At 44.0% G+C, this 16,038-nt stretch overlaps 1 non-coding gene across 1 annotated transcript; it reads right to left on the bottom strand.

Moving 5' to 3' along the window:
- Nucleotides 1–3,679: 3,679 nt before the first annotated feature.
- Nucleotides 3,680–3,786, bottom strand: LOC126023438 (U6 spliceosomal RNA). Its single transcript, XR_007500561.1, has one exon. It is a non-coding gene; the product is annotated as a U6 spliceosomal RNA (small nuclear RNA).
- Nucleotides 3,787–16,038: the final 12,252 nt, after the last annotated feature.

Raw genomic sequence — 16,038 nt, 5'->3', positions numbered from 1 at the left:
TTGTTCATTGTGATAAGAATATCATCAGTATAATGAAAGATTATGGCTTGGGGAAATCTTTCATAAGCAGGGCTCAAACTCTTATCTACAAAAAATTGACACATTGTTGGGGAATTCAGCATGCCCTGGGGGAGGACAGTCCATTGGAACCGCTGGCAGGGATGAGTATTGTTGATAGAAGGAACTGAGAATGCAAACAGTGTTTATCATCTGGGTGAATAGGAATATGATAGAAGCAGTCTTTCAAATCATTTATAATTAGTGGCCATTCCTTTGGGATAACTACAGGTGATGGTATACCTGTTTGCAATTTTCCCATAGGTACCACAGATATGTTTACAGCTCTCAGGTCCATCAACAGTCTCCATTTACCAGATTTCTTTTGTATGGTAAATAAAGGCGAATTCTATTGAGAAAATGAAGGCTCTATATGTCCTAATTTTAGCTGTTCTTCCACTAATTCTGTTAGCACCTTTAATCTATCAATTTTAAGGGGCCACTGACCTATCCAAATTGGTTCATCAGATTTCCATTTTATTTTTATCAGTGCTGGGCTTTTTCTGGCAGTGGCCCCTACCAAAAATTCTGAGTTTTTATTTCAGAAGGGGTTCCAGACTCTTCTGGAGCTAATGGATGTGGAATTCTGCCTTTCACTGTTTGTGTAGGTCACGGCCCCACAGGGAAGGTGAGAATGGGCCCACATGAGGTCTAATTATAGCCTTTTGATTTTCTGGACCATGAACTACCACAGTCCTTTTACTTAATAGACAGGAACTTAAGCCTCCCACTCCTTCTAGCAAGTATGGAATTTCTTGTAGAGGCCAATTTTCTGGCCATTCTTTATCAGAAATTACGGTAATTTAAGCCCCCATGTCTATCATACCATTAAAGGGTTGCCCTTGTAAGTGAAATTTAATCATTGGGTTTTCATCTTTAAATTTAGTAACCAGAGCGATGAGTGGGTTGTGGGCGCTCCCTGGATCTGTGCTTCCAAAACCTCCAATTCGTGTCTTATCTGAAGTCCCAAAATTGACATACGGCACTATTGCTATATGGGCAATTGCCTCTCCCTTTTTGAATATCCAAGTAGCCGGTACGGTAATAACTACAATACTTTCTCCCTTTGAATCTGAGTCAATGACACCTGTGGTTACTGATATACCCTTTACATTGAGGGAACTTCTGCCCAGAATCAACCCCATTTGTATCTGGAGGTGGCGGGCCCACAATGCCAGTTTTTAACATATAAGGGCATGCTTCTGGGTAAATTGTAATGTCTTCTGGGTAAGTTATGTCAAGTCCAGTGCTCCCTGCTGTCGCATGAATTAATTCGCTAATTGTGAGAAATCTTGGGCTGGGCTGGGAAGAAGTATGGTTTGAGGACTTTGCCCCTGATTTGCACGGGCCTGGGGATTGGCCCTGTAGGCGTTTCCCTGCATCGGAAATGTGGGTCCCTGAGGAGCTTGATTTAACAAAAGGTGGCAATTTCTTTTGATATGGCCCTGTTTTCCACAATGGTAACAGAAGAATTGTCTCCTGGGTGTAGTATTAAAACTTGTCCCTGTGTTATTATTAGGGAGATTTCCGGATCTGCAATCTTTTGCCCAGTGGAGACCTCTCTTGCATTTTGGACAGAGACCTGGCTTTCTGGCAGCGCTTTGTCCCTTGGGTAGAAGGGCTTTGTTTCCTTAGTGATTGCAAAGGTTTGCACCGGATCCAGGTTTGCTGATGAATGGGGCATATCATAAACATTTCTGCAGGCATATAAAAAATTATTTAAGTCAGCGTTGTCCTGCAAAGGGGCCAATATCAATTTGCAGGCCGAATTTGCATTATGATAAGCCAAACTTTTTTCTAAATATTTTCTAACCTGCTTATCTTTGATTTGTGTTTTCAAAACATCTTTAAGTTTAGCTACAAATTCGATATATGGCTCATGAGGACCTTGGGTAATTCTTAAAAAGATTCCTGCACCCGTGCTGTTCATATCAATTTTTTCCCATGAAGATACTACAATATCTTTAATTATGTTTAAGATTTCCTTAGGTAAAGCAGCTTGTGCCTGAATATCTGCATATTGATTTTCTGCCATTAGTAATTCATACAAGAGATTGACCCCTGCCACTCGTTTTTTTGTTCCATCCGGGCTATATAATTTGGATTTCACACCCTCCACATATAACATCTCTCATTCGGTTTGCTGTTTAGATGGCAGGCATATTTCAGCTAGTTTTTTAAATTCATGCAGGGTCCAAAGTGATTTTTGACACCAAAGTCTTAGCATCTCCAGACAGTACAAAGAAGTTGGCCCAAAGTCCTTACATGCTTTCTTAAACCGTTCCATGTCTTCTATTTCAAGGGGTTCATAAATTGGTACATATACTGTCTGTAACGGAACTGAGACCGGATTAGCAGAAGTACTCTGCACCGGGCTCTGAGGCCTGACATGTGGAGCACTAGCCTGTGATTCATCGTCTGAGTCGGCACTATCATGTGATTCTATTCTGTGTATAGAATCCGGACTCACTTGTGGACTTAGCACTGGGGGTTGGTCATCAGTGTTAATATTTTGATTTGGGTCCTGAGTTTCTAAATTATGTTTTCAAGTAGATTTTTTTGTTGGTAAAAATGCCTATATTTTTGATGGTGGTGCTAGATTCATCAGCCTGCACTTTGGCCTGAAGTTTCATCGGATAGATTTCCTTATTATCCATGATGGTCTTAGCCTCACTTTTTTCACACTTTTTACTTTCTAAATACCAGCCAAAACCTATGCTCACCATAACAATATTAGCAAACACAGAGATTCCACAAACTATGACTGATGGAGATAACACAGGCGAGGCAAATATTTGAGTATAAATTTTCGTTTGAACTATAGATCACAACCATCCAAAAGCAATGAATTTTCCTATAATCAAGCCTATTCATTTTAAATAGTATGGAAATATCCACTTGACAAATGCAGAACCAAAGAATTTATAACAAGGTGGCACAATCAACGTGGCTGACCATAGAAGCCATCCAAGGATCTCCAGAAGCAATTTCCAATAAAGCGTTTCACTTACAGTTATTGAGGGTCCAGGTCCACCTGTTCCAGGTGCCATTTGTAATGTATCTGAGCTGTTAAATCCTTTGTTGGGTATTTGTGAATCTAAGAACAGTCCCCAGAATGAGATATTACTTCCCATCCCCTTGTCCCCTTTTGGGGGGAGACCTTGGTAATATTTATCCACAGAAAATAATAATCCACACAGATAAGAAGGATAGGGTGTAAAAGATTGGGCAGAGAGAGAGCGAGAGAATCCTCTTGCAGCCTGCAAACAGCTTTTGCAAAAGGACCCCTCTCCCCTGTCCATCAAGCTATTTATTGCCAACTCCACAGCGCCCCCACCTGGAAGGTCTAGGTGGGGCAATAGTAACAGAAACAATCCTAAGGAAATATTTTTATATACAACAATTCCAAGAAATAATTTTTTTTTTTTTAGTTTTTGGGCCACGCCCGGCAGTGCTCAGGGGTCACTTCTGGTTGTCTGCTCAGAAACAGCTCCTGGCAGGCACGGGGGACCATATGGGACACCGGAATTCAAACCAACCACCTTTGGTCCTGGATCGGCTGCTTGCAAGGCAAACACCGCTATGCTATCTCTCCAGGTCCCCAAGAAATAATCTTTTTTTTTTAAATATGGAACGCTTCACGAATTTGCATGTCATCCTTGCGCAGGGGCCATGCTAATCTTCTCTGTATCGTTCCAATTTTAGTATATGTGCTGCCGAAGCGAGCACCCCAAGAAATAATATTATGGAAACTTTTTCATATACTACAATTTCCCCTTGGGCTTAATGCAACAGGTATGACCCCCCCCTAAAAAAAACAAAAAAGATTCCGGGGGGCAGAGAAATAGCATGGAGGTAGGGCATTTGCCTTGCATGCAGAAGGACTGTGGTTCTAATCCCGGCATCCCTTATGGTCCCCTGAGCCTTCCAGGAGTGATTTCTGAGAGTAGAGCCAGGAGTAACCCCTGAGCACTGCCAGCTGTGACCCAAAAACAAAAAACAAAAACAAAAAAAAAGACTACTGGTTGGCTCTCAGCTAGCCAAATTAACTCCCTCCCTTTTTCATTTGGCATTTTCTGAGGTGGTCTCTGAGCCAACACTTGGGTAGTCAACTCAGACCCTATGAGAGGGAGGGAGGGAGGGAGAGGGAGGGAGGGAGGGAGGGAGAGGGAATTGGAGGGTACCGTGGTGCACATCCCACACATGTGCTCAGTTGGCTGCATGTGATCCATGGGCCATAGTTGGAGGACCCATGGTGCAGATATACCACAGTTTCTTTATCCACTTATCTGTTCTCAGGTCCTTGGGTTGTTCACATATTCTGGCTATTGTGAATATGCTGCAATGAACCAAAGGAGTGCCAGATGCCTTTTCTGTATTGCACTCTGTAAAGGTTCGGAGGACTCTACCCAAGAGTCTCAGCACGGGTTAATGAAGAGACGACACCTCTGTAAAGCACATAGGCAGAGTTCCAGTTTATTCTGACCAGTCAGGGTCCAGTGCCCGTCCAGAACTGAACAGAGGGAAAAAGACCCCATGGCTTTCTTTGTCAGTCCTTATATACCATAAGAAGGGAGACGGGGTAAGGGATGATTTAACATTTCCTTATAAGGGCATAACATCTGCTAAGACATTCTGAGGAAGTGGAAAAGTACAAGATATCACATGAAAGTCATACCAGGAAGTTCCCTACAATGAGCCCTTACGGGAATGTCTACCTTGCCCCGGGGGAGTTTCCACACATCCACCTTTCAGAAGGGTCAAGCTCTTTTCCTGGAACTGTGTTCCAGCCCTTACACACTCCCTAGAATATATTTCCAGGTGTAGCATTGCAAAGTCATATGGAGCTCAATTTCTAGTGTTTTGAGGAATGTTCATATTATTTTCCAAAAAAAGGCTGGAGCAGTCTACATTCTCACTAGCAGTGAATGAGAGTCATTTTCCTCCACATCCATGCCAACACTGACTATTCTTGTTCTTTTTAAAATATTTTGAAATAGTTTCTGTGGTATGAGATGGTATCACATTGTTTTGATTTGCATCTTCTTGATGAATGATGTGGATATTTTTTCCATGTGTCTTTTAGCCATCTGTATTTCTCCTTTGAGGAAGTTTCTGTTCATCTCTTTTCCCAGTTTTTTGATTGGGTTAGATTTTTTTCCTGTTAAGCTCTACCAGTGAACAGGCATAATTTTTGTTTGTTTGTTTATTTATTTATTATTTATTTTTAATAATTGCTTTATTTAAGCACCATGGTTACAAGCTTGTTCATAGGGGTTGGAGAGATAGCACAGTGATAGGGCATTTGCCTTGCATGAGGCTAATCTGGAACAGATTCAAGTTCCATCCCCAACATCCCATATGGTCCCCCGAGCCTGCCAGGAGTAATTTCTGAGCACAGAGCCAGGAGTAACCCCTGAGTACTGCCAGGTGTGGCCCAAAACCTAAAAAAAATTGTTCATAATTGAGTTTCAGTTGTAGAATGTACATCACCCTTCACCAGTGCATATTTCCTACCACCAATATCCCTAGTTTCCCTCTCACCCAACCTCTCCCATCTGTCTCTGGGGCAAGCATTTTACTTGTCTCAAAGAGGCACATTTTTTTTTTGGTGGTTTTTTGGGTCACACCCGGCAGTGCTCAGGGGTTATTCCTGGCAGGCACGGGGGACCATATGGGATGCTGGGATTCGAACTGATGACCTCCTGCATGAAAGGCAAATGCCTTACCTCCATGCTATCTCTCCGGCCCTAAGAGGCACATTTTTAAGTTTGGTTACTGAAGTTTGGACTATTGGTATCAATGTTGGTTTTTTTTTTTTTTTTTTGGTTTTTGGGCCACACCCGGCGGTGCTCAGGGGTTACTCCTGGCTGTCTGCTCAGAAATAGCTCCTGGAGGGGCCGGGAAGGTGGCGCTAGAGGTAAGGTGCCTGCCTTGCAAGCGCTAACGTAGGACGGACCGCGGTTCGATCCCCCGGCGTCCCATATGGTCCCCCCAAGCCAGAGGCGATTTCTGAGCTCATAGCCAGGAGTAACCCTGAGCGTCAAACGGGTGTGGCCCAAAAACCAAAAAAAAAAAAAAAAAAAAAAAAGAAATAGCTCCTGGCAGGCACGGGGGACCATATGGGACACCAGGATTCGAACCAACCACCTTTGGTCCTGGATTGGCTGCTTGCAAGGCAAACACCTCTGTGCTATCTCTCCGGGCCCGGTATCAATGTTGTTGACTGAAGTGATATTTAGCTGTATCACTTCTTTATACCACAGATATACTTGGATCCCCTTGGCCTCTCTCCCTTTTGCTTCCTGTCTCCCTCTTCTCTCCTCAATTTTGTCCCTTCTCTGTCCTTTTTCTCCCTATACTCTGGGACTTAGTCTTAATTTTTTGTTTATTTTAAAGTCATACTCGACTGTACTCAGGGCTTACTCCTGGTTCTGTATTCAGGAATCACTTCTGGCAAGGCTCAGGGAACTATATGGGGTACCAAGGCAAGAAGCTGGGTTAACTGCATTCAAAGCAAGCACCCTGCCATTTATTGTCTCTCAAGCCTCTCCAGCATATGGGATCATTATTCATGTATCTTGAGAATAGCTTGTTTCTTTGTACTCTACATTCTATTTAGAAACAATTTTTGAATGTTTTTGTTGTTCCTGTTTAGACCACAGCTGGCTCTGCTCAGGGATCATTTCTGGCAGGTTCAGGAGACCATGTGTGGTTCTAGGAATCAAAACTAAAAAAGCTTCATGCAAAGTATGGGCCCAGAGAAATAGCACAGTGGCGTTTGCCTTGCAAGCAGCCGATCCAGGACCAAAGGTGGTTGGTTCAAACCCCGGTATCCCATAGGGTCCCCCGTGCCTGCCAGGAGCTATTTCTGAGCAGACAGTCAGGAGTAACCCCTGAGCACCTCCGGGTGTGACCCAAAAACAAAAACAAAAAAAGCTTCATGCAAAGCAAAGTATAGTATCTCTCTGGCACCAGATAACATTTAGATTTTAAGTTGTGCAGCTGTGTCTTATGTTCCCAAATTTACTCTAACTCCCCTTGTCGGTACTTCTTGTTCCTGTGGCTTGGATGAAAACATAGTTGCTGGCCCAGTGTTTGCATATGGGCAGCATGGCAAATAGTCTGCATACTTGTTGGCCTTCTCGGGCAAGTGTGTGAGGGATGCTCAGTGGCAGCTGGGGCTGTTGCTGTAGCTCTGGGCTTGTGCACTGGAGAGTTTTCAAAGTGAAGTCATAGATTCTTTCTGTATAGTGTATGTGAACACACCATCTGGGACTCCAGCCTCATCTAATGGACAACTTATTTCTCCTAACATTTGCTGGCACTGGCCTTTTTTATTCACACACATACATACATAAGACACACATTTATATTGTGTCTTATACAATCTAGTAATAAGAGTACCAGATGCATGAAGCTGAAAGGATGAGATGAGGGGCCGGAGAGATAGCATGGAGCTAAGGTGTTTGCCTTGCATGCAGAAGGACAGTGGTTCAAATCCCAGCATCCTATATGGTCCCCTGAGCCTGCCAGGAGCAATTTCTGAGTGTAGAGCCAGGAGTAACTCCTGAGTGCAGTGCTGCCAGGTGTGACCCAAAAACCAAAAACCAAAAAAAAAAAAAAAAAAAAAAGAAATGATGAGATGAACTGCTGACTCATGGTCAATAGCAATTTTATTGTGCGGCATCATGCTTTTATATGCAACTGGTCGTGGCATACGTGACCAGGTTCATGTATCGAGTTCTGTCGAAGTTAAACTCAAAATAAGGTAAGATGGAAGTAAATCATGAAGGCAGTGCGTGAGTGGGAATAGAGACACCGATGTTTGCCTGCTACATAGGGAGAAGAACAAATACGGAATGTCTGCACTAAAGGGTAGCCTTATGCTGACTTCTTTATGGTCATCTCAGGAGCAATGGATCCATACAAGTTGAGCTCAAATCATTTCAGAATGCTGTTCCAAGGCTTTTGTCATACTGCTGGAGTGTTCTCACAGGCAGCTGTCCCTGAATCCTGGGTCTTGGTTATTCATGGACTCCAGCAGTATCTCACTGTGATTTCATTTTTGCTTTTCCAGAGTACTGGTGAGATTGTGTGAACTTTCTTGTTGTTCTTTTGTGAAATTCCTGATTTTGGTTTAGGCAGCAAGACATGCCTCCCCAAAGTTAATATTTGTCATCAGGGCTATTTTGAGTTGACAGGAATTGAGAATCCACAGATGCAGGAAAATTCTTCACCCTGACCTTGCATGCCATTAGTCACTCCCATATTTTCACTGTCTTCCTACATGGTGTGTTAACCTTTAAAGTTCAAGCCTGCTAGCTACCTTTCTCCTCTTTTCTTATGAGATTGAATGAATATCTTGCTTCCTCATAAAAGGCAGTTTGTAATGTCTGGATGTTAATCCCTTATCAGCTCTATGGGTGCCAAACAATCTTGCAGTTTCTAACTTATATTTTGCTTTCTGTCTCCTATCTGTGGTAAAGAGAATATTTAATTTTGACACATTGGAATTTTCAAGGGTATCCTTCATTGTATTTCCATTTTTTTGTTTTAAGTAATGAAATATTAAAACTCAGAACTAGGCAGGAATGTCATCCACTGCTACAATTTTTTTTTTTTTGTGGTTTTTGGGTCACACCCGGCAGTGCTCAGGGGTTACTCCTGGCTCCATGCTCAGAAATTGCTCCTGGCAGGCACGGGGGACCATATGGGACGCTGGGATTCGAACCGATGACCTCTTGCATGAAAGGCAAACGCCTTACCTCCATGCTATCTCTCCAGCCCCTACTGCTACAATTTTAATGATTATTTTAACTCTTCTAATAAGTTCAATGAGATTAGAAAATTAAAATAATTGAAATATACACGGGAATGAAAAACTAAAAAGGTCAACTTTTGGATCATGATGATTCATGCCTGGAAAGTTCAAAAAAAATTTTAAAAATAGAAACAATTGAGAGTGGGAGCAATAACACAGAGTGGCGGGTATTTGCCTTGCATGTGGTCAACCAGGGTTTGATGCCTGGCATTCCATGTGGTCCCTCGAGCCTGCCAGGAGTGATTTTTGAGGGCAGAGCTCAGGTTCCGCCCCAAGAAACAAATAGAAAAGAAACTATTGAAATAAAATCAATGGGAGCTGGAGAGATAGCATGGAGGTAAGGCATTTGTCTTGCATGCTGAAGGATGGTGGTTCGAATCCTGACATCCCATATGGTCCCCTGAGCCTGCCAGGAGCGATTTCTGAGCATAGAGCCAGGAGTAACCCCTGAGCGCTGCCAGGTGTGACCCCCCAAAAATAAATAAAAATAAAATAAAATCAATGAACATTTTTTTGTTTGTTTTTGGGCCATACCTGGCTGGCTGCACTCAAGGGTTACTCTTGGCAGGCTCAGGGGATCACGTGAGATGCTGAGAATCTAACTTGGGCAGGCCATGTGCAAGGCAAATGCCTTCCCCACTGTGCTATTGCCACAGCCCCCTCAGTGAACATTTTGCTTTTGATTTTGTTCGTGTATTCAGACTAACACAGAATGTTATGAAGGTCAGTATATGTTTTCCTAATTCTGGAGGCTGGCACCTAGAGAAGGGAATGAACAATCCTGACATAAAAAGTGTGTAAAATATAAATCATGTATAAAACTGGAGTGACAAGAAAATGTGTGACCTGTGTTTTTTTTTAACCTGTACTGTAAATATTTGGTCTTGTATCCCCCATCTGCTTTAGCTTCTGATGTCTGCCTCTTGGGGTCTGCAGGATTTCTATCAGTGCTGGACTTGGTTCCTGTTGGCCCTGGGGTGTGTGGTGCTTTGTAGACACTGGGACTCAGATTCAAAGCTGTTCCCTTGCTTCTACCTTCCCCCTTGCTCCACAGCACTCTGCGGGGGTCTTCCAGGGCCTGGACTGTGTCTCCATGGGAGACATAGAGCATAGACATAGCAAATGCTGAAGCCCCCTGACAGTGCACACCAGAACATAAAGGTGATTGCACTGAAATGGGACAACCGGTGCAGGGAAGAAGCCTTTTCTGACTCAGAGTCTGACTGCAGAGTCTCCTGTGTGGGAATGTTGGTCCTTCCCACACACATTTCATGGCTCTTCCAAGGCCAGCCCTTCACCTATTCATATACTGGTAGCTCTCACTGTCTCACTGTCCAGGCTCTCCTCTGGTATTAGAGTTAGAGAGATGGCTTAAAGGACCAGAGCAAATGCTTTGTGGGAACACTCCTTCAAACCTGCACCAGTAGCTCTCTCCAAAAAAAGAAAGTGTTCCCCCAGCCCCCAGTTGCATTGTGGTCACTGGGTTTGTAGGTCCTGTCCCTCAACTGGAGAAGAAGAGATTTCCTGACCCCAGCACAGCATGCAGGCTATTCTCTGTGCAGCTCTACAGAAAACTGAGAAGCCTCATCACTGCTTCAGGATATCCCATATGAGGTAAAAAGTCGCTTTGGCCAAATGCTGAGTACAGCAAATGCATTTGAAGGAAGCAAGACAGCAGGGGGAGCATTAGGACAGAAATCTGACATCTGGCATCTGTGAGGATAATGTAGCCAGGGACACATGGCAGAGACATGCAGACACTCCCATCTGGGTGACACAGAACCTCTGTCTATGCAGCCCTACCTACCTGCGTGAGGCAGAATCTGAGTTCCACCATCCATACCCTCTCTGAGTGAAAGGGAACCCTTGCTCCACTGGCCACACCCTGGGTGACTCAGAACCTGCATTCCATCAGTCACACCTTCCATGGGTGACATGGACTCTTGGTTCAAAGGCCAGGCTCTCCTTGGGTGGGGCAAAACTAGTAATTTCTGGGACTGGAGAGATAGCATAGCGATAGGGTGTTTGCCTTGCATGCTGCCAACCCAAGACCGACCTAGGACAGACCCAGATTCGATCCCTGGCATCCCCGAGCTAGCCAGGAGCGATTTCTTTTTTTTTTTTTTGGGGGGGGGGTTGGGCCACACCTGGTAACGCTCAGGGGTTACTCCTGGCTATGTGCTCAGAAGTTGCTCCTGGCTTGGGGGACCATATGGGACACCGGGGGATCGAACCGCGGTCCGTCCAAGGCTAGCGCAGGCAAGGCAGGCACCTTACCTTCAGCGCCACCTCCTGGCCCCTAGGAGCGATTTCTGAGAGCAGAGCCAGGAGTAACCAGTGAACACCGCTAGGTGTGGCCCCAAAACAAAACAAAACAAAACAAAAAGTAGTAACTTCTGACCTCAGGATCTGTAGCAGCACAGGTCATGTGGCCACGGTTTCTGGTCAGGGCTCAGTGTTCTACTGCTTTGAGAAACTGCTGACTAACTTATCGTTGTGATCACCAGTGTGCTGTGTCTGAGCCTGCCCTCGTGAGTGACTCAGGTATGGTGGCATCCAAGAGAACCTCTGCAAGCCCGAAAGTTGCCAGTTTCTTCGGCTCCTTCAAGGTATGGGTTTAGAGATGACAGTGATAGCACAGAGAGTCTTGGGCCAGAGATAACAGGTCTAGCTAGACCAGTAGTCAGTGTCTTAAATAAACAGACATCCTAGGGGCTGGAGCAATAGCACAGTGGTAGGGGTTTGCCTTACAAGTAGCTGATACAGGACAGTAGGTAGTTTAAATCCCAGCATCCCATATGATCCCTTGTGCCTGTAAGACTAATTTCTGAGCACAGAGCCAGGAGTTACCCCCTGAGTGTCTCCAGGTGTGGCCCCAACACACACATAGAAAGAAAGAAAGAAAGAAAGAAAGAAAGAAAGAAAGAAAGAAAGAAAGAAAGAAAGAAAGAAAGAAAGAAAGAAAGAAAGAAAGAAAGAAGGAAGGAAGGAAGGAAGGAAGGAAGGAAGGAAGGAAGGAAGAAAGAAAGAAAGAAAGAAAGAAAGAAAGAAAGAAAGAAAGAAAGAAAGAAAGAAAGAAAGAAAGAAAGAAAGAGAAAGAGGAGCCAACGTGGTGGCGCTAGAGGTAAGGTGTCTGCCTTGCCAGCGCTAGCCTACGATGGACCGTGGTTTGATCCCCTGGCATCCCATATGGTCCCCCAAGCCAGGAGCGACTTCTGAGCGCATAGCCAGGAGTAACCTCTGAGCGTCAAATGGGTATGGCCTAAAAACGAAAGAAGAAAGAAAGAAAGAAAGAAAGAAAGAAAGAAAGAAAGAAAGAAAGAAAGAAAGAAAGAAAGAAAGAAAGAAAGAAAGAGAGAGAGAGAGAGAGAGAGAGAGAGAGAGAGAGAGAGAGAAAGAAAGAAAGAAAGAAAGAAAGAAAGAAAGAAAGAAAGAAAGAAAGAAAGAAAGAAAGAAAGAAAGAAAGAAAGAAAGAAAGAAAGAAAGAAAGAAAGAAAGAAAGAAAGAAAGAAGAGGGCCGGGTGGTGGCGCAAGAGGTAAGGTAAGGTGCCTGCCTTGCCTGCGCTAGCCTTGGACGGACCACAGTTCGATCCCCCGGCGTCCCATATGGTCCCCCAAGCCAGGAGCAACTTCTGAGCGCATAGCCAGGAGTAACCCCTGAGTGTTACCAGGTGTGGCCCCCCAAAAAAAAAGAAAGAAAGAAAGAAGAAAGAAGGAAGGAAGGAAGGAAGGAAGGAAGGAAGGAAGGAAGGAAGGAAGGAAGGAAGGAAGGAAGGAAGGAAGGAAGGAAGGAAGGAAGGAAGGACGGACAGAGAGAGAGAGAGAGAGAGTAAGAGAGAGAGAGAGAGAGAGTAAGAGAGAGAGAGAGAGAGAGAGAGAGAGAGAGAGAGAGAGAGAGAGAGAGAAACACATTTCAGCAGCTTCAGTGAGAATGTAAGAAGTCCATGCTATCTTAGCAATACAGTTGTGCTGGCAAACCAACAGGATCCTCTGATCCTGTTTGATAAGAAGTCACTTGCCTTGTACTCAGCAGACCTGGTATGGTGATACCCCCATAGGGTTCCTCAAACTCCATCAGGCACTGCAAAAATAAAAAAAAGCCTATGCTTTCATTTGATGATGAGCCAGCACTCCACCCAGTCTTTTCTGGCACAGGAAGAAATGTTCTGGATCATGTCTGCAACTACCACGTGCTGGTAACATCCACCCTCATGCTCAAACAGGCCTCCACATGCTTCTCCTACACAGACAGTTGTGAGAGTTCCTTCTCAGGCCAAGACTCAGGCTGCCACTATTGTGTATGAATCAGAAGGAATATCAATTTTCCCTCTTCAGTTGCTAAGAGTGGCTCCATTTTATATGTCACCATCCTGCATTCTAAATATTTCTGCAGGCTCCCAGGGAGCAGTTTTCTTTTCTTTTTTTTTTTTTTTTTTTCTTTTTTGGTTTTTTGAGCCACACCCATTTGATGCTCAGGGGTTACTCCTGGCTTACTCCTGCTAAGTGCTCAGAAAATGCCCCTGGCTTGGGGGGACCATATGGGAGGCAGGGGGGATCGAACCGTGGTCCTTTCTTGGTTAGTGCTTGCAAGGAAGACACCTTACCTCTAGCACCACCTCGCTAGCCCCAGGGAGCAGTTTTCTTAGGATCATAAATGGAACTAAGGGTCTTGGGCCAGATAACAGGCCTAGCCAGGCCAGTGGTCAAGGCCTTTTTTTTTTCCGGTCACACCCGGCAGGCAGCTTTCAGGGGTTTACTCCTGGCTCCATGCTCAGAAATTGCTCCTGGCAGGCTCAGGGGACCACATAGGATGCTGGGGATCCAACCAGGGTCTATCCTGGGTAGTTTGTGTACAAAGCAAACATCCTACCACTGTGCTATCTCTTCAGTCCCAGAAATCATTTTCAATAACTCTAGACTTCAGACTCCAGAGTATAGGGAAAAGAATAGAGAGAAAAAGAAATTGAAGACATAGCAAGAAGGGGACCAAAGAGATAGCCTTTCCTCTAAAATCTGGTACAGACAAGGTTGCCCCTTCTCTCCATTCCTAGTCAACATAGTACTAGAAGTACTTGCCATAGCAATTAGGCAAGAAAAAGATATCAAAGGCATCCAGTTAGGAAAGGAAGAAGTCAAGCTCTCACTGTTTGCAGATGACATAATATTATGTATAGAAAACCCTAAGGACTCTACCAAAAAACTTCTAGAAACAATAAATTTATATAGTAAAGTGATAGGCTACAAAATTAACATGCAAAAATCAATGGCCTTCTTATACACAAATAATGATAGAGAAGAAATGGACATAGGGGCAGGTGAGGCGGCGCTAGAAGTAAGATGTCTGCCTTGCAAGCACTAACCAAGGAAGGACTGCGGTTCGATACCCCAATGTCCAATATGGTCCCCCCCAAGCAAGGGCAGTTTCTGAGCACTTACCCAGGAGTAACCCCTGAGCATCAAACAGGTATGGCCCGAAAACAAAACAAAACAAAACAAAACAAAACAAAAAAGAATTGACATTAAAAAATAATCCCGGGGCCGGAGAGATAGCATGGAGGTAAGGTGTTTGCCTTTCATGCAGAAGGTCATCGGTTCGAATCCCGGCGTCCCATATGGTCCCCTGTGCCTGCCAGGAGCAATTTCTGAGCATGGAGCCAGGAGTAACCCCTGAGCACTGCTGGGTGTGACCCAAAAACCACAAAAAAAAAAAAAAATAATCCCATTCACATTAGTGTCACACAAACTCAAATACCTTGGAGTTAATGTAACTAAGGAAGTGAAGAAAGTAAAGAAAGAAAACTACAAAACACTGCTTCAAGAAATAAAAGAGGGGGGCCGGGCGGTGGCGCTAAAGGTAAGGTGCCTGCCTTCCCTGCGCTAGCCTTGGACGGACCGCGGTTCGATCCCCCGGTGTCCCATATGGTCCCCCAAGCCAGGAGCAACTTCTGAGCGCATAGCCAGGAGTAACCCCTGAGCGTTACCAGGTGTGGCCCAAAAACCAAAAAAAAAAAAAAAAAAAAAAGAAATAAAAGAGGACACAAGGAAATGGAGACAGATACCCTGTTCATGGATTGGAAGAATTAGCATGATTAAAATGGCAATACTCCCCAAAGCTTTGTACAGATTTAATGCAATTATTCTAAGAATACCCACGACATTCTTCAAAATAGATCAAACACTCCTGAAATTTATTTGGAACAATAAACACCCATGAATAGCTAAAGAAACCCTTAGGAGAAGAAAGTTGGGAGGCATCACTTTTCCTAACTTTAAATTGTACTACAAAGCAATAGTCATTAAAACAGTATGGTATTGGAATAAAGACAGACCCTCAGATCAGTGGAATAAACTTGAATATTCAGAAAATGTTCCCAGACATACAGTCAATTAATATTTGATAAAGGGGCAAGAAATGCAAAATGGAGTAAGGAAAGCCTCTTTAACAAATGGTGCTGGGACAACTGGTCAGCCACATGTAGAAAAGCAAAATTGACCTTCATCTAACACAGGGGTCCTCAAACTTTTTAAACAGGGGGCCAGTTCACTGTCCCTCAGACCATTGGAGGGTCTGACTATAGTAAAAATAAAACTTATGAAAGAATTCTTATGCACACTGCATATATCTTATTTTGCAATGAAGAAACAAATACAATATGTGGCCCTCGGGCCATAGTTTGAGGACCACTGATCTAACACCATGCACAAAGGTCAAATCGAAATGGATTAAAGACCTTGATATCAGACCCATAACCAGAAGGTGTATAGAAGAACACATAGATAAAACACTCCATGACTTTGAGACTAAAGGCATCTTCAAGGAGGAAATAGCACTGTCCAAACAAGTGAAAGCAGAGATAAACAAATGTACTATATTAAGCTGAGACGCTTCTGCACCTCAAAGGAAATAGTGACAAAGATACAAAAGCCACCCACAAAATGGGAGAAACTATCCACCAATACTCATCAGATAAGGGACTAATATCTAAGATATACAAGGTACTGTTAGAACTTAACAAGAAAAAAACATCTGGGGGCTGGAGAGATAGAATGGAGCTAGGGTTTTTACCTTGTATGCAGAAGGATGGTGGTTTGAATCCCAGCATCTGCATCCCATATGGTCCCCCGAGCCTGCCAGGAGCAATTTCTGAGCATAGAAT

The sequence above is a fragment of the Suncus etruscus genome, chromosome 11, assembly GCF_024139225.1.
Source record: "Suncus etruscus isolate mSunEtr1 chromosome 11, mSunEtr1.pri.cur, whole genome shotgun sequence".
Classification (NCBI taxonomy): domain Eukaryota; kingdom Metazoa; phylum Chordata; class Mammalia; order Eulipotyphla; family Soricidae; genus Suncus; species Suncus etruscus.
The sequence above is the reverse complement of the archived record's forward strand: the minus strand, read 5'-3'. Positions and strand labels throughout refer to the sequence as shown.